A 27,314-nucleotide genomic window follows, 5' to 3' on the forward strand; every position below is an offset into this window, starting at 1 on the left:
ACTTGAAAGGAAAGTGATGAATCATTTAAGGGAAAATGCGGTGCGGAATAAAGAAATAATATCTCGAAAAAAAGTTCCATTTTTCTTAATTTTATATGTAGAAATGTATATTTTTAGTTTGTTCATTAAATGGAATTTCGTTATTTTTAAAGCTTTATTCATCTTTATTTTCCTCCGTGTCCAATACATATTTAAATTTAAATTTAAGCATCTTTGGTTTAGCGTAGATTTTGAATAAAACTAACTATCGATTTCTTGGACGATTAGATATAGGTTCCTCATCAGAAGAAAAAGAATACATTTGGCAAAACACTTTTCGGCCCTTGAAACTGCTATTTTTAAAGTAAATGTACAATAGCCTAGTATAGTTATATAATCTTGTTTTAGTAAATTTCAAATTTATGACTTGCGAAACAAGCTTAAATCTATCTGCTCGAAAATTAACATTTAACTTTAAATAATATTTAAAAAAAATCAAGTACAAGCAAGAAATATATATAAATTAAAAAGCAATATTATTTTTAATAAATTATCCATATATTTTCAGAATAACTGTCCAATGTATCCATGCGTCCAGTAATATTTAGTGTTCGATACTTATGTTTTAAAGCAACCATATTAACGTAGTTCGATATTTTGCAAAAGAGAAAGAATGATAATTTATAACTGAAAAAAATATTTATTATATATATATATATACATATGTATTTTACGTTTTAATTAGATGTTTCCTCAAATATAAATCAATTAACCTAAAATCACTAAAATCCTCTAACTTAGTGATAAAAAGAAAAGGGTTGACCATAGAGTTCATTATGCATGCTAATATCTTCTGATCTGAACTTTGCAAACCGAAAATGAATGATTCATGTAGTATTCGTTCCTTTACAAAACTTTCATTAATATTTTTGGCTGCAATCTTTGCAAAATGTTTTAGTCATGAATAAGAAATGGTTCTCATTTAACTTCCTTCTAAGTTGGATTTTGACTTACATTAAATTAATTCGCTGAAACAAGGTGCTGCTATCATTAAAGTCTTTTTGCTTGTATGGATTTTGCATCATTTAAAATTATGACAAATACAGCTTTTGCCTATCCAGTACTGAAGGATATTCGACACGCCAGCGTGTCACTTCTTTTATTTGCAACAAATTATAACATATATGTTAATGAGCATTATTCATGAATCAACGTAATAAGCCAATCTCTTGTGTCCACTATTTTTGTGTAAAGCCCACTGATATTATTTGTTTACTTTACAAAATTTTAATTCAATGAATTAAAGAGACAGAAAATTGTTAACTTAAGATTGAAATCAATCCCTTAAAATAACAATATGATCTTAAAAACAGCTTAAATGTTTTGAAAAATTACTTCAGAATTCTACAAAAGATTATAAAGATATATTTCGCATTCTATCCGCAAGACAGCATTTACTATAAAGCGCAGTATTCGCAAATTACGACCTCGCTTTGTTCATGTTTCAAAAATCTTATTGGTCACAAATAACAGATTGGAAAACAGTTCAGTTGCAAAATAAAGCTCATCATTTTAAATATTAAATTCACTATAAAAAATTTAACAGCTCTTAAAATTTTAGGATCCCTTTCTCCTCCATTTGCAATGCATTATTCTTTCCTTTAGAAGGAACTGCTGTGATGCATAAAAATAACAGAAGAGAGCATTCTATAAACAATTCAAAAATATATTGCGGTATAATAGCTATTCACACAGTTGCAGCTGAAACAGAATTTAAAAATTATAATAATGCAATGAATTTTAGCCTATCCTTAATCCTTAGATTACCATTTTAAGATTCTATTTTATGTCCTTATCCAGCTAAAGTTAAATTATTAAGTACTGTTCTATACATGTATTAAAACTGATAATTTAGATACCATTATTTGGTTAATATTTAAAATATAGTATAATAATTAATTATTTGGTTACTATTTATAATGTAGAACCTTAATACGTGTATACATTTAATATAGTTATTGTCGGCAAGAATTCCTTTTTTCAATTAATTTTTTTCTTATTTTTTTATTACTCAGTACTTTTATTTGTTGAACTTTTGACAATTCAAAAGTTCAACAAATAAAAGTACTGAGTAATAAAAAATCTACTGTAAATATTTGTTTAATATTGTTTCTAAATTTTCTTTGGTTTTAAAACGCAATTTATTTCTGTTTTTTTACTTTAATCTTTAAAATAATATCTAGAAAATTTAAGTCTACTGTAAATATTTGTTTAATAAAGCTCTACTGTAAATATTTGTTTAATATTGTTTCTAAATTTTCTTTGGTTTTAAAACGCAATTTATTTCTGTTTTTTTACTTTAATCTTTAAAATAATATCTAGAAAATTTAAGTCCTCAAACTGGGGCAAAAAAAGCGAACTCTAAGAAGAAAAAAACAAAGTTAAAAGAGTCAGAGGGTACAATTTTTATTTCGTATGTTCTCCTAAAAATGAAGAGAATGAAGAATTTTTTAAAGTTTCAATTATGCCTCACACGTTCGCAATGAACCTTAAATGATGGTACATTCTTTATATTTAAGAAATTACATAATTTATACATTAATATTATTCACGATAAACTAATTTTGGAAAGGATTATTTTTGGAAGATCAAAGCTAATTTTGACTTGAGTGGTTTGAGTGAAATATTAGATTACAGGCGTAACAGAAAAACAATCTCCGGGACATAAAAACAATAGTCCACTGAAGTTAAGTAATTAAGAAGTCCTTAGTATCACTACAAGTACGCAGAAGATGTTGTACGACCACGCCAACCAATAGGTATCACGTAATTGAACAAGACTTCATCATAGTAAGCCATCAAGAATATTCAGTTGTAATTACGAATTAAAATTGAAGCATTAAGTATGATAAATCGCACAAAGCATTAGCATTACATTTGGCCCAGAAAGCGGTATACCAGTGATACACGAAACTTCATGCTAATGGTAGGGCATTTAAAGTTGAACCTCATGACGAACACTAGGTATCAGTTACGACTGAACTATTGAAAAAGCTGTTGAAGCTTACATAACAGCAAAGTGCTAGTGTTTACATGCAGATGTCTTATACAGCACTGCACCATTGCTTCGTATCTTCATAGCAGAGGTAATGTGAGAAATTTTTGCATATGAGCGCGATATGAGTTGATACCAGTCAACACACTATTCCGATTGTAAGCATGCAGTTTCCTTACATTGAGGAATAAACAGGAAGGTATTCCATAATGAAGAGTAATATGTGATAGAAAAATGGATAAATCACAATAGTCGCTATGCTAAATAAAAAGATGGATCATGTGCAATGACCATAGCATTCTTCAAACCTTTCGATTTACAAAAGATACTGGTACTTTTATGTTATTTTACGCTTGGAATGATCTATTGAATATTTCAGCGTCAGAAGAAATGACCACTATGAACTAGTGTTGAACTGCATGAAATTCCACATCAGCCTGTCCTCAAGCATTCACAAGCAGTTAACGGACACGGTGTCGTCTTGTTGTATAACAGTAGATTCTCATACGACGTATGTAGAAGACAATGTAGATGCTAGGAGAATTATCTTATAAATCTCGTACTCATCTCCTATTTTCCAGTAGGCATATCCTCCTTAAATTGTCATCTCTTCCTTAACCTTGACTCTTGCTAGCCACAAAAAAATTCACTAATAAGTCCAACATATAATTGAGAAATTCTTCGAACCACATACTCCTAATCTCTTTTACCAAGTAACACAATGATGACAAAAGTTTTAGCATGTTGAAAAATTAGTTTGACCAATCAAGTTTTGTTAAATTTCTCAGCTTAAGATGAAGCTGCCCTACGCCTATCCGACAATTCAGCTGCATATGCTATTTTGATTTCCTTTCTGTATTTATTAGCTTCTTTTTTTTTTTTTTTTTTTTTTTTTCAGGAGAGGGGCTCAGGTCATCAGTAAAATAAATACAAAATTTTACGAAGTTGTGAGACTGACGTTGGTTCCAAAAAAAACTTTACTGGTGAAACTAATGCAAAAAGTAGAATAACATAAAAGAAGCACTGTCTTTTGTAAATAGAAAGGTTTTGGAGAATGCTATGTTCGTTGTTATTCATAACCTAGGTCGTTGTTAATCATCCATCTTTGTATAATCATAGCGATTGTTGAACTTTATTCATTTTTGCTGATCATCGGAGAAATTGCCTCGATTAAAAATAGTACGCTTTTATAAACAATGGATTAAGTCCGCTTTTCTGAGATAGAAAATATTTTCTAAATATTTCGGACGATATTTATTTCAAATACAAGTGCTCTAAACACTAGTTGTCAGAGTTGGAAAGAATAAAAAATTATTAAAAAGGTTACTGCACCGAAGAACAAAACACCATTTGCTATTTATGCAATGAATCATATACAATGGACTCATTTGTGATGAGATAATCGATATAATTGTTAAATTAAAAAAAATGGGTTTCAAATTTTTTTAATTAAATTTAAATTGAACTTTTTTTAAGCCCTTTTATATGCACTTCAAAAAAGTTAATGAAAATGTCTAGCTTGTTTATACATTTTTTAAACTGAGTGTTAAGTATACCAATATTGCAATATGCTTATTTTATTAAACAGTGTTATGAAAACATCGAAATAAACTTTAAAAAGTATAGCTAATTGATTTAGCATTTTGAGGCTTCATAGCGATTTTGTGCTTGGGACCTTCGAAAGAATAAGTTTCGCCCTTCTGCGTATATTGTACATCCTTCACGAAGAACAAAAATATTGATATATTATTGCTAATAACAAAAATTTCTACTTCTTTATTTTGGTTTTTTAAAAAAGGATTATATTTGCTCTTTATTTTCTCATTTCCTTCTTTTTCTTCACATCTCTAAGACTAACGAGACCACGCTACATTTATCACCACTGTGTAATAGACATCGCAACAGACGACTTCTAAAATACCCCCCTTTCTGAAAACGCTTTCACCCTCAGCGGTGCATCGGTGTTTTATACGACCCACCCCACCGCTAACACACCCTTTGAGGCTCTATTTTCGTCCTCCGGTGATGCGGAGGAGACGGGGTTGCTCTGGCACACTGCCAACGGCCTTCAAAGTCGACCGCCAACTCGCAGATGATACAGTTTTCGTCCGTTTTCGCCCACCCCCTGCAATTATGTAGAACACGCTCCGGCGCCTTTTACTCCCTCCTGGTGCGTGTGTGCTGGGGAATTTTCTCTCTCGTCCGCAACCTCATAGAAGAAAATATCATTTGGAGAAATATTTCTCGGTATTCGTTGCTCATTGGAACAGTTAACGATGGTTTGATTTAGTGCTGGTGGGTGGCGAGATGCGGAGCGAGGGCTGTATGATTGGATGGATTAGGTTTTGTCGGTGGTTTTTTTCCGTGCCAGTATCTAAATGAAGGAGGAAGAAAATATTCCAGATATGTAAACAATTCAAAAAATTGCTTTTAAAGAAAACGACGAAAATATAATTAAATAATCCGTTGTTTTTACTAAATATATCATCTTGTTTTCCTCTTTTTTTATACTTCCCTTGTTATTTACATTCTTAATGAAACTTCTACGATTAAGCGTAGCCAAATACGTAATGTAGAAATGCTCTGTTAATATTCCGACAATGGACACACTATTCTGCTTTTAAAATCAAACAAGTCAAAATTCTCGCTGTATTAGCTCATGATCTCTTTCCATTAGCGTCTTTTCGTTTTTTATTTATCCTCCTAAGCGTAATTAAAAGTTATTTTTTATTATTTTTTACGGCGCTATACTTAGGGTTTTGTTTAGAGGCAGCATAAATTATACATTTCGTTTATACAAAATCATAAAATGTTCATGAATCTCTCGAAATTTTAAAAGGTTCGTGCAGGACTTTCTTCGGAAAACGGGCTCGTATACACGATACTCACAACGCCCATGCAGCTAGTCCATTCGCCTGGAATCGAACGCAGGTCGGAACTATTAGCATTCAGCGATTTTACCGTTCGGCCGCTGATGGGCGTTCAAGGAAAAGAATTGATTACTTTTAGAAGTTTTTAATTAACACAAAGCTAGAAAAACTACATTTAATGAAAATCAGCTTTAAAAATAAAATATTTACAAATGCATCTAAATTTATTAAGATATAACTGAAGTTCAGAAAATGAAGTAATTAAAATTGATCAAACTTAAATTTCGTGATATTAAGAAAATTCGAAAAAACAAAATTTTTTTAATAATAGTTCAAACCTTTTTGGTAAAAATGTCCATAAACTTGTTAAACACTGAGCAAATTTATTCCCGCTTTTTAAAAAACACTTTAAGTACAGGAATTTTTATTTACGAAACTAACATTTGAATTCATCTGGAATCTTAAGCAACTATGATACTTAATGTACTAAATTCTACATAATATACTAATACTACTTGATGTATCTGAATTTTTTAAAAAAACTATATATTTGTATTTATAGCAACTATATATCGAAATTTCCAAAGATATCGCTTTTTAAAAATTTTGTGATAGTTTCAGCAGGAATGAATCCAAAAGTAGATACGTAAACTAGAGTTCAACGAGAACACAAAAACCCTTAAAAAATCCTTTGGTGTGACTTTAAAATCTGAAGCTTTTCAGATTTCGTTTCTTTATTTTATTATTTACTTAATTATTTATTTGGTACCAGGTTATAGAATCATTAGCTTTGTCGGAGGGAGAAACGTGGAAAATGATCAATGCCCTATCAGAGATTCGAACTCCAGACTACCCTGTGTTGGAGGGACGTGCTTTTCAATTACATCGCCAAAGGAACGCCGTAAGGAAGGAGAAAATGGTTCACATTCCTCCTCACTTAAAGGACGATTGGGAAGGATAAGACCCAGTTGCCTATTCATAGTAGTGATGAATTATCGTCCACCACATTTTAATTCGCGCACAATTGGAAGAGTCAGTAGGTTTGTAGAAGCACGAAACATGTAAAATGTACAGTGTCCTCTCCTGGATTCGAACTCCGGAGCATTCAGTTTCTCGCCGGACGTGCTTCCAGTTTTCATCTCGAAGGTTCGCAGTAAGGAGGGAGAAAATAATTTCCAAGATAAAATGAAAAATCAATCTTCTGTGCTTTTGCTGGGACTCGAATGAAAGATCTTCCATATGCCAACTGAACGTCCTTACCATTTCCTCCATGAAAGCACGCAGGCGGAATGCCATATTTCGTATGTTCTCTCCGATTTAAACGTCAACTGGGCAGACTATAGAACCAGTCAATTGGGCAGACTATAGAACCAGTCAACCAGATCCGCATGGTAACAATTTGTTGCCTGCAGTATTTTAGTTTAAGCGCAATCATAGAAATTATTAGTATTTTCGGAGATGAAAAAATGAAAAAAAAAATCAAGCGTACCTTTCTTAACTACTAATCACCCATTTGTAATCTGAATTAGATAACCATTTACACCACGAGAGCATTCTCGGGATGCGATAATTTCTCACCAGCTCTTCATATTTTGCTGTTGATGGCGGTTGATAAAGAACTATCTACACAGTTTCCTCTAATTTTGGTACGTTTTATTGGTCTTACCGCCATGAACTGATACTGGTAATCCAGATAATTGCAGCAGTTCTATTTACTTCAGTTCATTTTTTAATATATGCTCCTTATGGGCTTCAGTAAAAATAGCCTTTCCAAACTTACAACATTTAACTCTTTTTTTCCCTGTTATGTTTCTAAACACGAAGAAAGAGCAGAAATTCGAATTTTCAAATCTCTAATCATTTTTGAGATTCGCAGTGCTCAAGAATATAAACGTCCCATCTGTAAAATTTTCCTGATGTTCTAATTTCTTTTTCGAGTTATGTATGCTTGAGCATTATTTAAAATTATTTATTTGCAAACTTATATTTGTATAATTATACAAGCCCAGATATAAATCAAAAGCTGAGTTTTCCTTTTGGCTGAGTTTTCATCTTCTGTTCGAAATGCTGTTCTGCATTATGATTCAAGTTGAGGAATCTACAGTCGTTTGGACTTCCAAATGCGAAATTTTACCTACTTCTCTCATATGTAAAATTTTTTTTAATTCCTGTCATAATAGCAAGCTCATACTACTTTAAAATATTTTTGTAATTTGTAAAGAATTAATGGCATTCCTGCTATGTATCTTTATATTGAAGTAGTCAGCTTGTCTAGTTAATACTGAAAGCTCCTAAGTTCGATTCCCGTCAAGTCAGGGTTAATTTTGAAAATTTCTGCCCACATAAAACTTAATGCCATTTCAAAGTCTCCTTTTTTATGTATTATTACTACTTTATGTCGTTTAGTTTTATATACAATATGTGGCTCAAAATATGCGTGTGTTTGAAAAAATCAAGAAATACACGTTTTTCAAAACGTTCCAAGAACATTCTTTCGTTAGAAACCTCTTTTCGAAGGAGTGTTTACTGTATAGGAAATTTTAATTTAAATTAATTTTTTATCTTATTTTTTTTTTATTTCATGGAAGAATGGTTGCCAGAGCCTCAAGGAGGCTGGACTTCTACTTCCACCCCAATTTTGAGGGAAAGCGCCACGAAGGGGGCGGTTCGAAAGTCTTCCACCCCTCTTCCCTTTCTACCAAACCTCACGAAAGGAATTTCGGCTCGCCATATATTTAGATTTCCCCCCATGCCTCAAAGACACTATACATTTATAAACATCCATGCCTTCTTCGGAATTCGAACTCAAGCCCTCTGTACCGCAATAAGCTCCTCTTACAACTGTATTCTCTGGACGGCTTTTGAACTGTTCATTGATGGAAAAAAAGACAGTAATCAATCGAAACTTGAAAGAAATTCATATGCGTTTAAAAACATTTATAGATAGACATACCGATTAAATCACGATTATATCTTCATAAAGTATAATGAGTCAGATCATATGTCTACAGAATATCAAGAAAAATAGAATACCGGTTTGGATAGTTAAAGTAGTGATCTGTTGTTTCAGACCCAGTTAAAGTCATACTTACTAATTCAGTTACATTTATCACACGCTGGATTTCACAGAGAGGTGTCTTTGATATATACTGGTGTAAGAAATTAAGAGAAGTTTCCTATTTGATTTACGATCTCTAGACAGATTTTAATAAAAATTGGTGTGAACATAGGTTAATATAATACAAACAAAATAAACATTCAACAGTTATAATAGACACACATGTTCGTGTGTAACACTCATGGGAGTCTGAAGTTCCAAAACAGAGGTTGCAGAACACGCAAACGAAATGGGTTAATAGGGGGTATGGTCCCCTCTTACAGCCCTACAAGCCTCGCAGCGTGATGTCATACTGGAAATAAGGCAGTTTATCAGTGCCTCTGGCAATTGGTCCCACTCATTCAGCAACGTTGTTTTCAGTTCCTGGATGGCTCTAGGAGGGGCGCTGCGAGTTGCAGTTGCTCTCCCCAGAGCGTTCCAGACATGCTGTATATGGTTGAGGTCTGGAGACATGCTGTATATGGTTGAGGTCTGGAGACATGCTGTATATGGTTGAGGTCTGGAGACATGCTGTATATGGTTGAGGTCTGGCTGGCCAATCCATTCGGCGAATAACCTCACTCTCAAGAAATTCGTCGACCAGAAGATCTCTATGTGGGCTCGCGTTATCGTCCTGTAAGATGAACTCGGGGCCCACTGCACCCCGGGAAAGGCGAACATAGGGCTCCAAGATCTCATCTCTATACCTCACACCAGTCACAGAGCCTTTGTCAAAGACGTGGAGAGGTGTGCGGCCATCCAACATGATGCCTTCCCAGACCATTATACCGCCACCGCCATAATTGCTGATTTCGCGAACATAGGAGGATAGGTAGAGAGTCCCTGGCTCTCTCCATAGGAAAGTACGGCGTGAATCGGTGTTTAGGCTAAAATGGGACTCGTCGGTAAACAGAACGATCGCACATTGCTCCGTACTCCAATCATTATGCTGCCTGCACCACACTAATCGTACTCTCCTGTCCGTAGACGTCAGCTGGACGCAAACAGCCGGTCTTATGGCAAACAACCCTCTTTCGTTCAGTCTTTTGCAAACAGTCACCCTTGTTACACGGGTTCTTGTAGCTGCATACACAGGAGCTGAGAAATTAGAGCAATTGTAGCCCTTCTGTTACGCCTCGCTAAAGTGGACAAATAGTGATCTTCTCTGGCCGTCGTGGCTCTTGGACTACCTTGCCGAGGCTTTCTTTCAATGGATCCAGTATCCTGGAACTGTTTTCTTAGGTTACACACGACGCTGGGCGTTAAATTAAACTCTCTGCATATCTGAAATTGCGATTGGCCTACCTCTAGCTTCCCCGAAATTCGCCACCTCATTCCATCATCTAAACATTGGTGATTACTCATTTTTACTGTTCCGCTGTGAATTTAATCGATTACGTCAAGGTAACACCAAGAAATTCGCCAAGGTGTGCTAACGAACACAATTCGTCTTACCCTCCACGCGGTTATAAAGCCTGTTTTTCTGCTGGCTTCGCCTACACACACTGTGTACGCTTACGTATTTGCCGTACAAGATTTGCATTTTTATCTATAAGCAGTGGTTTTTCCTTCAGTTCAGTTCTTATCATACAGTTGGATAAAATATGCTAATTCTCTTAATTTATTTCACCAGTGTACTTTAACTGTTATTGTTAAATTTGCCTATTGTTAAATTTGGAAATACCTTAGGATTTAACACTATGCAATTTATTTAAGGGCGTTTTTCAAGTACTGAAAGGAGGTGTCTCAGATGTATACCAACATAATTGCCAAATGTTACTTTATTTTGACTAAACTTATTGACGCAAATTAATGTTCTTCCGTGATAAAGAACTCTAAATAATCGGAATAAATCGCTCTTAGCCCATTCAGGTATTCGAAAAATTAAGTAATTGGATTGTCTGTTTTTCCCCCTGTTAGAACAAATATGTATTTACTAAAATGCAATTATTTCAGCATTTCAGCATTCTTTACTTAGACGATGGTTATGCAATTAAATAAGTTTTTTATTTCCGTAAAACAAAATACAAAACTAATTTTTTCTAACAAAATTGAACAATAAAATTATTTTTATTTGCCCAGCACAAAACCCATTTCTGTTTCCACTTAAGCAATAAAATTATTTTTTATTGACATGGATATTAAAACTAAACACACGATTTACCTTTATTTTTAATTTATCAAATTTAAATAAAATTATTTTCTACTCGTACAAACAAATATAAAATTTTTCTGTAGAACAAGATGGTTTATCAATGTAAAACAATAAACTGCTAACGTAATAAATTCCCAAAAACAAACACTTTTTATCACTAGCAATGATTCATGAAGTAAATAAATTAAATCAGGCGTATGTAATAATATCTTGTTTCTGTCCTGTCCATGTTTATAGGCTAAACGTTTTCCGAACATTGTAACCAGTCTACATATCATAAGTATTTTCTCTAAAAGAATTTAATTGCTTTTTACGAAATATGATCTGTAATATATAAATTTTAAATCGTTTAAATCATTGAGGGAGGGAAGATTATTCTGTATCGAGTGAAGTGCATGACGTTTATATATAAACTAGTGTAAATATCCTTAAAAATTACCAGTTAGATATTTTTTACATCAATGAAACGTATTACAAATTACATCAGTTATAAACACAGTTAAATCAAAAATAAAAATTACTAATGAAAATTACTCCACATTTGGTTGTTTGTAAATGACTCAATTTTGCAGATAATTGCAGGCATAATTTCAAAGATAAATTAAAGATCCTATCCACCTGCAACACTCGGCAGCACTTGTCAGTTTCCTTGGTACTACATGCTGGCATATGCAAATGAATAGCATGCCTGCACAGGAGCAAAAGGCAGGTGAGAGTAACTCCAACGAGTAAATGGGAAGACTGCACAGAGGTTTTCTTATTTGAAGATCGCATTTGAACGTTGGATGTAAAGGTTGTGTTTGTGTAAACTCCTGTAACAAGTGTCAAAATTCGACCACTGCAGGATTCTGGCGTAATAGAACTGCGGTTTATCTTTCCGCAACATTGCTGCTTTTCTTGGTCAGGATCTCATGACTGTCAAGCGAATATGAAATTGGCAGGTCCAGAAGAGCCATACTGAACGCCATGCAGGATATCGAAGGCCCCGGGTCAGTAACCCTAGAGAAGATAGACATTGTTGTCCTTTCGACTCTCTGATCGTACGCCTACATAACGTACGGAAAGTTAGAAATCTGGCTCGTGTGCAGGGCAACAAGTGTGTGCATGGACAATGCGACGGCATTTACCGCATTATAGAATGTCAGCAAGGCAATCATTGTTTCGGCTTCCCTTGAGGCTGCAGCAGAAATAGGCGCGCCAACAGGATGCGACAAACGTAGACATAGAACACAGAAGTGGCACACGTCGTTTTTTCTGATGAATCCAGGTTCCGCGTATGATATCATGATGGACGTATCCATGTGTGGAAGTACCAAGGAAAATGAACGTTACGAGCTTACATTCGTCATCCTCATAAGGGCTCGACACCTGACTCCTGGTATGAGTTGCCATTGGGTGCACATTACGATCACCTGTTGTTTGCATAGCCGGTAATGTAGACATCCACTGTTACATTTTCACGTCTTAACGCCCTTGGCTGTGCCCTATCTTCGACGCCTGCGTGACGCCGTCTTTCAACAAGATAATGAATGATCACATAATGTCTGTGCCATCCTCACCCTCCTTGATATAGAGGGTGTTCGACTGCTGCTCTGACCATCATATTCTCTATACCTTTCACCCGTTAAGAACTCCTAGTCATAGACTGCCAATAGACTCGCATGGCACTATTCCCCAGCTACTGCGACTGATTAACATGATAACAACGAAAGAGCATTTGGCACATAAGTTGAAACCTCACGCAATGAATTACCCATATCCGAGCTCTCTTCGACCTGATGCCCATCCGTATTAGAACCGTTGTTGCTGCCAGCTCTGTGTACTGAATTCTGCACTCTGTGCGTCCAAACAACCTGCAAATTTAATTACTTGTTCCTCCCATTATACTGCACATGTAGAGTAAATAAGTTTCCGCCATATGCTTTTCTTCCTGATATAGCAAGTTTAATGGCTAACAGCGTGTATGTGTAACTCACCGAACCCATTAGTCAATCTTGATAAAATTTAACGCATTTAGAGGTGAGGTTTTGCATTTTATTTTAAGCTGAAATACAACTATCATATAAAATTGTGAGTGTACGATTATATACACAACAAAAACTATGGACAAGATTAGAATGCATAGCTTTCAGCAGGTGGGGAAAGTCTATAGTTGACTTACTTCGCTTGGGCAATGCCTATAGCTGATTTATTTTTCTTGTTTTCCCTGCTGAATAAGCAAAGTGTTCACTAATGCTTAACACTATCATCCAGCAACAAGCTAAATTAACTGCACACATACTCACAAATTTTAGCACCCGCAAGAGACGTTGTTGTTTTCACTCTACGAAGAAAATCCCTGCTGTGATAAAAATAGGAAGTATTGTCTCCAGAGCCGCTTAAAGACTTTTCATTTATCTTTTGAACTGTAACACTACGTTGCTTATAAATAAGCCATTTAAAGATACTACGCGTCCCATAATGATAGTTTGACACTTTTCAATGTCAAAATGTTCATTTTTATTTTTATTATTAATGAAAGATGATTCTAACCCCATATTTATGTAATTCAGCGAAAATATTTCTCTATAACTCTTGCGTATGTACACTATCGTCTGCAACTGCACTGCCATCGTCTTTACAATGCAATTACACAAACGTCTAATAACGTGACTGAATATCTTTATTACTTCTGTAGAGTAAAAATAAATTGAGCTTTCAACTTAATGACTAACCACAGCTGGCGGGACTCAACATCTTTGAAGTTTATATTGATCTCCTTTTAAACTATGCCGCCTACCATTAAACCGATATAGCGTTCTGGTTTGAGTGAATATTTTGACAAAAGCTAAGAAGGATTGAATGTAGTTTAACTGAAAACTTACTATTATTAAGATTTAAGAATAATTTTCAAATCCCAACAATATATGGTACGTAGCACTAACACCAGTTTATAGATCAACTTGAAATTTTGTGCATGTATATAGAAAAGTCTAGTAAAAAAAGTATTTGTACTTTACTGCTCTAGTATACTTTTCATAATGTTCATTTTTATTTCAATTATTAATGAAAGATTACATACTTAAGTATGAAATATAGTTAAGTATGAACTATGGGTATACTTAATTATACTTAAGTATGAACTAAGTTCACTATTTATTGGAAAGTATTTATATACTTTTCAAAGCGAAAATAAATACCACAAATTTACATTTGGATGAGGCTAAAAAGGAATACGAGTCGCGAGTTTTCTAGGAATTACTTTCGGAGTTTTTTTCATTAAAATGAAAACAAATCCGTAGAAATAGCCTTATTCGGTAAGACATTTTATTCAATAACTAAGTGCAATCTTTCAGACAGTTTCTTGATTACATCTCCTCCTTTTCCCTCAATATCCAAGTAATATTTGACACTGCGTTTTGAAATCAAGGTTTTTACTGACAATGAATTTTACAGAATACGAAAAAGAATGGCAGTCTGGTTATGCATTGCCATTGGTTATATGGCACAATTTGGTTACACATCCCATTCAAGTACCGGTAGCTTCTGACTAAAGTTGTAATGCGATTTGGCATTATAATGATACCTTTACGTCATGATAGATTCATCATTTCTGGAATTTCTGTTGCAAAATCTTTCAGTTTCATTAATCGCCGGCACACACTGAAACTTATTTTTTGTTCAAAGTAGATTGTTCTGTTATAACACAAGCAAACTGATAACATGGCCTTTTTTGTTTGATAACAGTTTGCTTTGATTTGGTTTATTTGATTATGGTAAAGCTATTTACCTAAGTGGAAGGATGCCTTCCTGGAGAATTTCTAAAGGATAATGGGTGGTATACATATTACACATAGGAAAACCGAAAACATCTATTCAACCAGCCCATTCGCGGGATTCGAACCTAACTACCAGTGTTTATGGACTTCGGCCGCTGGTGGGCTGCGTAATATCAATATTTCATGCTGATTGATATACTGATATTATTGATTAAAATACTTATTAATGCTTGTTGACTGTCCAGGCTTGGAACTACGTGTATATAAGCATGTACTATGAACTATGTAACTATGTAAGCATATATTATGAACTATGTAACTATAAGCATATATTATGAACTATGTAACTATAAGCATATATTATGAACTATGTAAGCATGTATACAGGATCAATGTATGCTCTTATAGGGCCCATGAGGTGTTGCCACGGATAGTTGCGGAACCTGGACTAGACCCGAATAGTCTAAGTAAGCCGGACGGGTGTCCAGAGTCTGCTCTCAACTGTCAACTGTCCAGGCTTGGACCATGAACTTTTGTAATAATGTAAACCTTCCATTTTTATCGCAAAGGGTCAAACGCTTCAAAATAAAAACACATATGCTGTTGTATTTTTTAAGCTGTATGCTCTAGGTAATGTTGTTTCGGATGCTGTGATAATATTACCTGAAAACATATTGTTGCGTGCGTACGGGTTCGTTACGAAATGAATGCACAAGTCCGATGAAAAAGGAACAAAATTTATTATTATCAAAACAAATAATGCTTAAATGTCCTCAAATAATCATGCAGTATCACAATATATCACAGTAGTTATCTTCTAAATACTCAAACGTTCAAGAGAACTTAATTCAAAACAGCTAAAGAAAGCTAATCCGCGAATTCGCTACAATTAACAAGAGAAGTTTTCTAAACAAACTCTTAAAAGAATAAACTAAGTAACTACTACGAATTGAGAGGTCTTCCTCCTTTTATAAGATTTTAAAATCGCACGCGAGAATTTTCTAGTATTTTCTCGAAATCAAAAAGAGATATTTATTAAATGTTAAATGCACGCGCTCTTGTATTTTCAATTTTCCGGCTTAGCTTTCTTTTAATATTCGGCACGCGCTGCACTGCGCGGGAAATAAAACCATTTAATTTATAATTCAACTAATGTTAATTATTTGAATGCCAAATTCGTAACACTATAAAAGTAAAGCTTCCAAGGCTGCTCGGAATAATGCTCCTACCTGCAACAAGCTAATTATTATTCAAACATTAGTCTCTCCTTATGGATAACTCTGTTTCGAAAATAACGGGCTTCACTACTTATTGTTTCACATCCTAAACAAGACCTCTCGTTGACACAAATTTTAAAACAAGTTCCCCTCTTTGGAATATGTAGTTTAATATTACAGAAAAATATGAACGTCAAACAATAGATGAAAGTTTTAGAAATGTTTCAAAAGCATAATTTTGTAAAATATACAAGCAGGTTTCATTGCGAACATAAATAAATTAATATAATGAATTAAGTATAGACATGTATCTAGGCAATTCTGATTAAGATATACTTCTTACTGTGTTCGTTATTTGGGAGGTAAATATTGCATTGCAATTTCCAGACCCTTTTCCTTAAGTGTAAAGCAAATACAAGCCAGCTTCCCACAAGAAGTCCTTTTATAAATATGCACCACTCCATGGGGGGGAGTAGTAGTTAGATTTGACATAAACTACATTAATTATAACAGAATAATCTTGTTGCTTGTGTTTGTTGCAGTTTGCTTGTGTTATAACAGAATAATCTATTTTGAACAAAAAATAAGTTTCAGTGTGTGCTGGCGATTAATGAAACTGAAAGATTTTGCAACAGAAATTCCAGAAATGATGAATTTATTTCTGTATTAATCCAGTACTATTTACAATTTTTAATTGGCATGTTTACATAAATTATTAATTGAAATTCATGAAAGTGTATGTATTTTAGTCATTAAAATAAGTTTACTAATAAGCACTAATCACATAATTGTTCTCATATATAGTATTACAAGCATTCATTTTATAATTTTTATAAAGAAACTGATGCTTTTTTTTTTAATGGAAAGCAAGGATCTTACAATGGCACATCAATTTTAATCCATTGTTATAATGCAGAAGAATTGCATATGCAATTTAATTGATTTTGCTGTCCTGATAAAAAAATGATTCGAAAACATCTGGTAAGTTCACTGAATCCTCACTCGTGTATCTACAAAACGTTTTCAATTAAATTTTACATTTTATGAAATTATTTTATTTATGTTTCTTCGGTCTTGAGCCGATATCGATTCTAATTAATGCTACGCAGTGTCCATTCGATGAGTGCAAGCCATTTAGTAAGTTCTACAAGCAAGTGAATCTGTTTGTCTTTTAATAAAATATCCGATTTTGAAGCCAACCGCCTAAAATAAATATTATAAAAAATACATTCTGATTTTAATGAGTTCAGCTAGTGTAATTTCATTAAAATATCTATTGATTTTAATAATAAACCGAAATAAAAAAAATCTGAAAGGTTTCAGGTTTTAAATTACGTCCAAAGGGGCGTTTTTTTTAACATTTTCTCTGTTACCTCTATTTATTAAATATGACATTCTTTGCACTTAAACAATAAAATTCAGTTCAAAAGCAATATCGCAAAATAGTTTTAAATAAAGCATATCCCTTTAGAATTTCCGATACACAGTCTCACGCACTGGAGATAAAAATGTTTTTTCTGTACAACGTTGCCATTGCTCGCTTTGAAATCCTTGAGTTTGTTGCTCAAAAATTAGTTAAAGTTTTAAAAAATATGAAATAATAAACCAAATTCCAAATTTCAAATTTGGGCTTCCACATGCCCATATTCGCAGTAGGATTACGTCATTCAAAATTCGATGGCTCTATGTATCGTTGTTTTATCACAATGCGAGAAATATACATACATTTATGCAGACTTCCATTATTTAATTTCTTCAAATATCTAATGCAGGACTGTAACATTTGGTGGCAACAGTCGGAAAAGTGAAACGAACATTTATATAGTGAACCACCGCAAAATTGCAAAACGAAAACAATAGTCTTTCAGGGGCAAAGCCTCTTTGGACTAAAAGGTACTATTAATTACATAACACTAATCAATCTGCTGTTCTATTCCAATGATTCTGGACTTAAGATGCAACAGAAATTCTTCAAAATTCTGTAATGCAACTCATTATAAACGTCTTCAACGTGATAATTACTTTAAATTATGCTCCGAAAAGGCAAAAGTAGAGAAATTTGTTTTAAACCATGTTATTTTTAATGCATAAAATACCCTTATTATTTAACAATTAAATGCGTAATACGAAATATAGTAGATTATTTGTTTTCTTCACTCTTTTTCAGCTATATTTATATTAATTTTTGCGTGTTATTCCATTTTTCCGTAGATATTGGTAGTATTGACATTAGCTCAAATATTAGGTGTTTCATTTCATTTTACTTTTGTTTTTATTGAAGAATTTAAAGATGACAAAATTGTTATGTAGCAAAAACTGTGGTCGTTTTGTAGCATTTATCATATGTTTTATTTCTTTGTTAATTCTCCTTTAAGCCCTGCAACGAAGCCCAACGAATCTCTCTCAAAGAACCAGAAAAAAGTCAAGAAAAGAGCTTAAAGCATGCTACAAGATAGACTAGACATAATGAACACGGAAGAATTTCCGTACCTATTACAGAGGCTGTTCACACATTTTTTAGACGATGTATATTGTATTCTCAAAACTAAATTACATAAAATTCTTGTGTTTTAAATGTTCTATTTGACATCCCTTATTCTGAAATATCTTCCGACACCGCAATTTCCAGGATAATAATGCCTTTTGAAGTGGCAGAACAGATATTCTATCCCATTCCTCCCGAACAGCTTTCAAGAGTCCTGTTAGGGTTTTGGGACAACGTTTGGATAATGCAGTTTTTAAAAGTCCGAAAGCACAAAAATCCATAGGTGACACATCGGGAGATCTAGTAGGGATATCAGTGAAGGGTATGGCCTTGATACCAGTTTTTTGTTCCATTTCTTTTAGGAAATTTACAATGGATTTTGATGTGTGACTGCTAGCTTTGTCCTGAGGGAGTCTCACAGATGGATGGCACTGTGGGTAAAGCGATGGTATTTCATTCAGAAAAATTGGCGATAAAATATGTTCCTGATAGTATTTGGAGTTAATCTTGACATCTTTTTGCTCTCCCTTTATTTTTAACTTGCCATTATAAGAAAAACCAGCAACAATCATGAATCCCTTAGAAAACCTTTCTTTGGATTCTTTGAACCATGTACTTAAATTTTTTCTTCCCTTTTATGATAATAAATGGCTCTTTTTTTGTTACAATCATTTAAATACACCCATGCTTCATCTATTGTGAACAATTGTTTTCCATTTTTCTTTGGATAAGTGTTTCTCATATAGAATTCTGCAGCGTGTCCTGCGTTGAGCGATATGGTTTGGAAGAAGACGATGCACGTTGCGTTTTTTCGCTTTCTTAAGATTTAAATCAACGTTTATCATTTTGTTTACAGTGGACACCGAGCATTTTAATGATTTTGCAACTGTCCTTTGACTAGGGGAATTTTCTTTTAACATTAAACAACGTACCTTTGCAATAGTCGAAGATGTCCGTTTTTTCCTTGCATACTTGTTTGGAATTTTTGTCCCACTTGAGGCTCCAATTTGACGTTTTTTCCCTTTCTTGTTGATGATATTACCTATCTCGCTTTATATATCACAAAACCATGACTCTCACATCGTTTTTGGATAACGGAGTATGCATATTTCTCTTCGAAAAGAGCGTAAATGTAGCCTTCAAACCACTGCTTTGCTAAATTCGCCAATTTGAATAAAAACCAAACTTTCAAGCCCCAGGCAATAATTTTGACTTTTAAAAACATAGTACAATTGCAATTACTTCTTTTGCAGCAAACGAATTTTTATTACCGCTTACCAAAATCGTCTAAAAATAGGCGAACAGCCTCTGTATTAGCTTGAGTCCATTTAAACCAGGGTATGGCATCTAATGTCTTAAAATAACAGCATAGCACTCGAAACGTACAATATAGCGTTAGAAAATACTTTGATAAATACCAAAAAAGAAAAAGGCCCATAAAGTGTTTTAATTAAATACATCATAAATTAAATATATTTATTAGCCCAAAGGGCGTTTGCCCAGAAGGGCTATTAATTTCGTTTTGGCATTTTGTGGCTTTTCACTATAAACAGCGTTTCACTTTTTTTAAATATGATACAGGGTAAATATTATCGCCCTGTATCATATTTAAAGAAATTAAATAATGAAGAATCTGCATAAATGAATATATGTTTCTCGCAGTGTGGTAAAAGACGGCACCTAGAGCCATCAAATTTTGAATAATGTACATCTCCCCCCGAATATGTTCATCTGGAATCCTAAATTTGGAATTTGGAATTGTTTATTTTATTATCTATTTCATATTTTGTAAAGCATTTATGAGATTTTGATTAAGAAACTCAACGATTTCAAAGCAAGTAGTGGCAATTCTGTACGAAAAAAAAAAACATTTTTATCTCCAGCGCGCAAGACTGTGTATCTTAAATTCTAAATATATGCTCTTTTTAAACTATTTTGTGATCTTGATGAATAAAGATAAAAGTATTTTATTCCAGTATTGCCAACACATCGCTTTTAAACTTCTGAGGTTGTTCAGCAAAAATTTCTTAAATTCACGTAAATATGGAATAAATAAAAAAAGAAATTCAAAATTCGGACTTTAGGATTTCACGTTTTGTGGTAGAGGATAATGTGCGTTCAAAATTTGGTGGTTCGGTGACGCCTGTTTTCTACAGTGCGAGAAACATATATGTACTACTTATACACACATATACGTACAGAATCTTGATTATTTGATAACAGAGATTAATATTGTAGCTTGTAAGATATTCTAGTTTAATTGAGAAACACAAACTATGTTGCTAATTTTCAAAAAGTAAAACTGTCGACATTCTGCATTTTATTATATATATGTATATATAACCTGTTTCTTTTCATAACCTTTTCCCAGAGAGAAATAAGTAGATATATATTTTTCACAATTTCACAATTCTTCACAATTTTTGAAATAAAACTTTTATTTAATTTTCGTTCTGAGTTTTACTTCTTTTGATTTATTATCAGTTTGATAATCTAGCAGCTTCAGCGCAGATACGTCCATTTTCTTTTTAATTTGTTACTGCTTCAATGATGACTATTCTCAAGAGTCATCTCTCATATATAATAATCATTTAATTTTTTTTAATTAATATTTTTAATTTTTTAAATTTCTTAATGATAATATCAATATTAATAATTTAAATTTTTTAATAACACTTCTGTATGGTTTTAAATGAAAATAATATTGGTTGAACGCATTGTTCAAGCAATCTTATTCTCATTTAAAACCATACACAAGTGTTATTGTGTGAGCAAATTTTGAATGTAAATGTAGAATTGCACTTCCTTTTTCAGTCTCTCAATATTTATTACGCATCAAAAATACTTTTTATCATTATGTAGGCAATAATTTTATACCTTGCTTATTTAAATATATTTTTATGCGTATCTACGAAGAAACGCACATGTTTTGTTGAAATATAATTAATTTAAATTTTCGAGTAATTTTTTCTGTTTTCTTTAGTAATTTTGAGTATTTTTTTTTCTTGTGGCTTATCTAAGTTTTATTTTAGTTTTCCTTCCCATGCAGACTTTTAAATTATCATTAAGAAAAATTAAAAAATTGCTGTTTTGTTAAGTCATGCCTTTTTTTTTTTAGAATATGAAAACAATAACACCGTCGTCAGACATTAATAAGAATCCTATATGCATTTGTTTAGCAAAAACTACACTAAGGCACTTTGTTGCGTAATTCTAACCTCATTAAACACTCTAACTCAAACATCGTTGTTTAAAACCTGATGCGTAAAATCCTTATCGTGAAACTGAAAACATAAGCAGTTGGGTCAATAGGAAGCGGAAGCGAAAATTGTTTTTATACCTTAAAACGACTTAAAGATACAGACACCCAACTGCGTTGTTTTCATTGCTGCCACTCTTGGAAATGTGGACGCAAATAACTTCTCTCCTGTTGTTGTAACTTCTCATAAAATGTGAAGCTTGAAGAATTGCTTTGCTCGTAGAATTTGCTATCGTCTGCAATGCATTACGCTGTTGTTATGTGATTGGTTCAAAATAACAGGGCTGCTATTGAAGCAATAAAAATAATATTGCTATCGTATATGTTAAAACTTGCGGTGTAGTTAGATTCGAAGAAAAGCAGAAACCAAGATAGAACTCTTTATATAACCTAATCCAAATGGAATTCTTTTTCAGGATATTGTCATGCTTTTCTTATAGATTTTTACATAAACTTTTAATTGCTGATCCCGCCAGTTGCCGATAAGAACACTAAATGCTGTCATTTATCGGGTTTAAACCCATGCAAACGTATTTACATTTCTGGTGGTGTTTTTTTAAAGTTAATACATTGCATTTTCGCTTAAAAAATCTTCCACAAAAGCATCCCTTCTATTAAGCAGATAGTCTTCGTATGCTTTGCCATTGCCAGTGATCTAAACTAACATTTCTCTCATCTTCTAGCACCTAAATGAGTAATATTGCATACAAAGCAATATTACTCATTTTCTAGCAACTGCACTGTTTAAGTAATTATTGTTGTCATTCATTTCCCGAAGAAATTGCTAATTTTCCTGTGCTAACAGGGAACTATTGCCAATGCTCAGAACATAAGATCCTTAATTTTAACATTAAAATTATAACAGTTTATTGCTAATCAGGGGGATAAAATGGGATATTTAAGATCACTGTGTGTCTTTTGACTAAATGTTAGCAAATTCCATTGGTAATAACTATTTTTGAAGTACTCTATGATTATTAAAATTAATAAATGCCGAATGAATTTGAATTCTCTATGATTATTAAAACTAATAATATTTAGCTGTACACTGGTGTGCAAAAATTAAGGACGAGACGGTTTTTTCAATATAACTTTGTACAAAAGCTTTCCAAATCAACACATTTAATACCGTAAGATCCCCAATACGTAAGGACATGAGTAATGTAAGCAACACTTACTAAAAGAGAAATCAGAGGGATAAAAAGAAGCTTTATTGAAAAGTAGCATGGAGGGCAAAGCGACTGAAGGCCGAAACATCCCTGTGATGGGTGTCCAGCAAGAAACATCCGGTCTTTAATAGGGGATATGATCTCCCCTGACTGCTAGGCAGTTTTCACAGCGTCTGCCCATGCTGAGAATAAGGGTGTCAATGAGTTGTTGAGGCATTGCTGCCCATTCGTCTTGCAGCGCCAATCGAAGCTCCGGAATCGTTACTGGTGGTAAGGTACGAGCTGCCAAGCGTCTGCCTAGAAAATCCCATACATGCTCGATGGGATTGAGATCCGGAGATCGTGCCGGCCAATCCATACGTTCAATATCCTCAACTTGCATACGTTCAATATTCAACTTGCGGTTTTCATGTCTCGAAAGCGAGACTTAGGCTATGTATTAGATTTATATATAGCATTGTTTTAATATAGGTAGTGTGAAACAAAATAGGACTTATAGCCTGCTATAAGAGCTGTTCGGCAGCTACTGTGCGATGACATGGTGCATTGTCGTCCATGAAAAGGAACTGCGGACCCATAGCGCCTCTAAAAAGACGCACATAATTAAGAAGAATCTCGTTACAATAACGGGTCCCTTTGACTGAACCTGCGTCGAAGATGTGAAGGTCTGTACAACTACCAAGCATGATGCCTCTCCAAACGAGAACACCGCCACCTCCATACCTGTCCCTTTCATTGATGTTCGAGGGATGATTGCGGCTTCCCCGCTCTCTCCAGATGAGTATGCGATGAGAATCGCTACCTCATCTGTAAAGAGTACTCGTCCCCATTCATTGTCTCTCCAATTCCAGTGTTCCCGGCACCAAAGAGAACGCCTTCTCCGATGGGCAAGCGTTAGAGGTACACACCGTACAGGGCGTCGTGTAAACAGTCCACCACCGTGCAGTCTTCTGGCCACGGTAAAACGCGATATCGGTCGTTCAGTCGCCTATGTCGTGTGTCTAGCGATTTCTTCCGCTGTCTGCCGCCTGTTTCTTCTGGCCTGTAAGGCAATATACCGGTCATCTGCGGGTGTGGTTCCTCGTGGATGACCACTACTAAACCCCCGGGTAGCTGTTCCTATAGCTTGAAATTGTTTCCAAAGTCGTGAAACGATGCTGTGAGCAATTCCAAACTCTGCAGCCACACGTGTCACACTGCGGCCTTCCTCCAACTTCCCAATGATTCGACCTCGGGTAAAAGCATCCAGATGTCGTCTAACAGATTGATTATTCGCCATTTCTCGCTGAGGCATCAACTCGGTGTGGTTTTAACTGCTATACGGCGTGCAATCTCTTTGCCAGAAATACTGATCTTACACCGACAACATGCTTTATACTACTCAGACACTCCCCCATTACATCTACCTGCATATCTGCGCATGTGCTACCGTACATCACCTTACTTAATGTCCTGATTGGTCTTTCTGTCCGCTCTGCCTCTTCGTTCAGCTGATATTATAATTTTTCGACTTCGTCCTTAATTTTTGCACACCAGTGTATATTTGACGATGAATGTAGGACTCTCTTTTAATTCTCCAATCTTAGACTCATTGTCTGCATCAAAAATGAAACTTAACGATAAGGCAAATACTGTGTAACAATATGTATAACTATTATTGTTTTTATACATCTGTTATTCCTTAAATGTTAAAAAAGCAGGGATTTTATTAGATGGCATCAGTGAATTTGATCCTTATTTGAATAGAGAAATAAAAAAGTGGGATTATTACTTCCTTGTACGAAAAATAGAAAGTGCTATAATCGCGAAAATTTCCGGGTATCATATTTCAACGGAAATATTAATTTTGATCGTTCCCGAATCCATTTGGACGATTGATTCGAGTGACGTCTATAGCTATGGATAGAGTAAAGGATTCTTTTTTCTAAAACTATTTGAAAAATACATTTAAAATCTATTGAAAAGGGATTTTTTGTGACGTATGTACCTACGAAGGTACACATGTATGTATGTACACTGCCCCCCCCCTCCAAAAATGGGACAGTTCTATATCTCGCGTTCTACTGGGCCGATTAACAAAATTCAACTTGCGGTTTTCATGTCTCGAAAGCGAGACTTAGGCTATGTATTAGATTTATATATAGCATTGTTTTAATATAGGTAGTGTGAGACAAAATAGGACTTTTTCTGAAATGGCAGGCCAATGTTTTTCCATATTTCCATTCTACAACTCAAATTATTCCAATCCGCCAAATTTTGTAAAAATCGCACGATTGGTTTTTAAAAAATTAGATCTCGAAATTTTATCTCCTGCTTTTTAATTGAATTTTGTTTATTAATATCTCTTTTTTATTAAACTTATTTTATTCTTCCTTTCACATTTTGAAATTTAGGTTCATTCCAAATAAAATTCACCTATTTTTATGATTTATTTTAAGAATTTATATTTTTAAATAAGTTTTATAAATATTTCCAAAAACAATTTTGAGCAATAACCTATAAATTTTTTACCATCATCTTAAAATAGATAAATATCTAAGCATACCGCCAAAAAAGTCTACTTTTTTATTCAAAATTTCTTAAGATATACGGGAATTTACATTTTGGCTTGTTTTGAAGTTTGGTATGTTCGTTATAAGCTATAATAACTCCAAATGTAGTTTATGTATTTTGTTAAAATTATTTGAAAGTATGAACGATGACCATTTTTTCATTCGTGTACAATAAAAAGAAGGAAAGAAAAATAGATTTCCATAAATTAAAAATTTCACTGAAAAAAATGCGCCAAAATAAATTTTTAAATTTCTCCATAAATTTCTCACCAAAAATTAAAAAATTTAATATCTAGGTATAATTCGAGTCGTAGAAGTGAAATATAGAAAAAAATTGATATGGTATTTCAGGTATTGGTATGTAACAGGTAATGTTATAATTTATGTTATATTATATGTTTAATGTTATGTTGTTAACATTAAAGATTAATGCTATATGTAAATTTAATATATATCCCAAGTCGCGCTTTCGAGGAATGAAAAACGCAATTTGAATTTCGTTAATCGGTCCAGTGGAGCGGAGGATATAGGACTGTCCCATTTTTTTTCGAAGTCTGTCTGACATAACTTAAAAACGATTAGCCATAGAATGTTTAAATTTTTAATATGAATCTATCATATCATCCAGTTGTGCGCCTTCCTTTTTTATCGCAGCCAGCAGTACCATATATATATATATAGCACCTCTTTTAACCCGGCTTAAAAGTCCTTATTCGGCCTTTATTTTCGCAATCGTTGGTTGCAGTCATATGGTTCAAGTTATAGAAGTGTTTTAAATGACGAAAATATTTATGTTATGGCAATGTCAATTTTTTTTTTTAAAAATTGCGCCAAATACCGAAATCTATCTATTAATGTCATCTTCCGGCTCCTAGACTTATATTTGGGAAAGTTTCATACTTATCACGAAAAAAATTAAATTCTAAGAAGTTTGTTTTCCGTGCGACAAAAATTGAACCAGGACATTTAATTTCAAAATTCGCAATTTTTGTTATCATATTCAAATTACATTGAGGAATCGGTTAAGTGAGTTAAAATAATTCGAGGAAACGAATTTAAATGAAATCTCTCAAAAAATGTGTATTATTTAATAGGACGTACAAGAAAGTCATGTGGTATCCACATCAGATTTTTAATTATTTGTTTGGTATTCAAACTAGTCATACTATGTATCATACGTATCACACGTATCATATGTATCACACGTATCATAAGTATCATATGTATCATAAGCATCATACCTATGTATAAATATTTTCATATGTATGTGCTTAAGATTTGTTTATTTTTTACCCTCTATCTGTAGCTCCGTTTTTCCTTCTGAACAAATAAATAAGTATGGAAAAGGGGCCCGTTTAGTGCAAAGTTGTGTATTATGTCAATGATTTCCTCTCGTAGGTTACGTTTTTATCTGAACATAATTGAGAATTCAATTATCAAGATTATTTTGCATAAATGATATACTAGAGTAAAGTCTATAAAATTACACAGTTGTAGCATGTTATTTGATGTGCTGTGAAATAGTTTGCTAAATTAAAAATTTATTTACATAGAATTTATTATTTATTATTTATTTTATAGAATTTGGTATTTTATTATTTTAAATTATAAATTTTCGGTTCTTAAGCGCTTTTTAACATCTTTTCTTGACATTAAATAGTAAAAATTTTGAAACACTACTTTGTTTCGAGCAATTGAACCGAAAACTGAACTTTCTT

The 27,314-nt window shown here is 33.5% G+C and overlaps 1 protein-coding gene across 2 annotated transcripts in view; it reads right to left on the reverse strand.

The window, feature by feature from the left end:
* Ih (hyperpolarization activated cyclic nucleotide gated potassium channel Ih) overlaps positions 1-27,314 on the reverse strand; it is a 274,094-nt gene that overhangs the window by 151,380 nt on the left and 95,400 nt on the right. The window lies entirely within an intron of this gene.

This window comes from Stegodyphus dumicola, chromosome 8 (genome assembly GCF_044657685.1).
Source record: "Stegodyphus dumicola isolate Sdum_Otavi_A_Nest chromosome 8, ASM4465768v1".
In the NCBI taxonomy this organism is placed as follows: Eukaryota; Metazoa; Arthropoda; class Arachnida; order Araneae; family Eresidae; genus Stegodyphus; species Stegodyphus dumicola.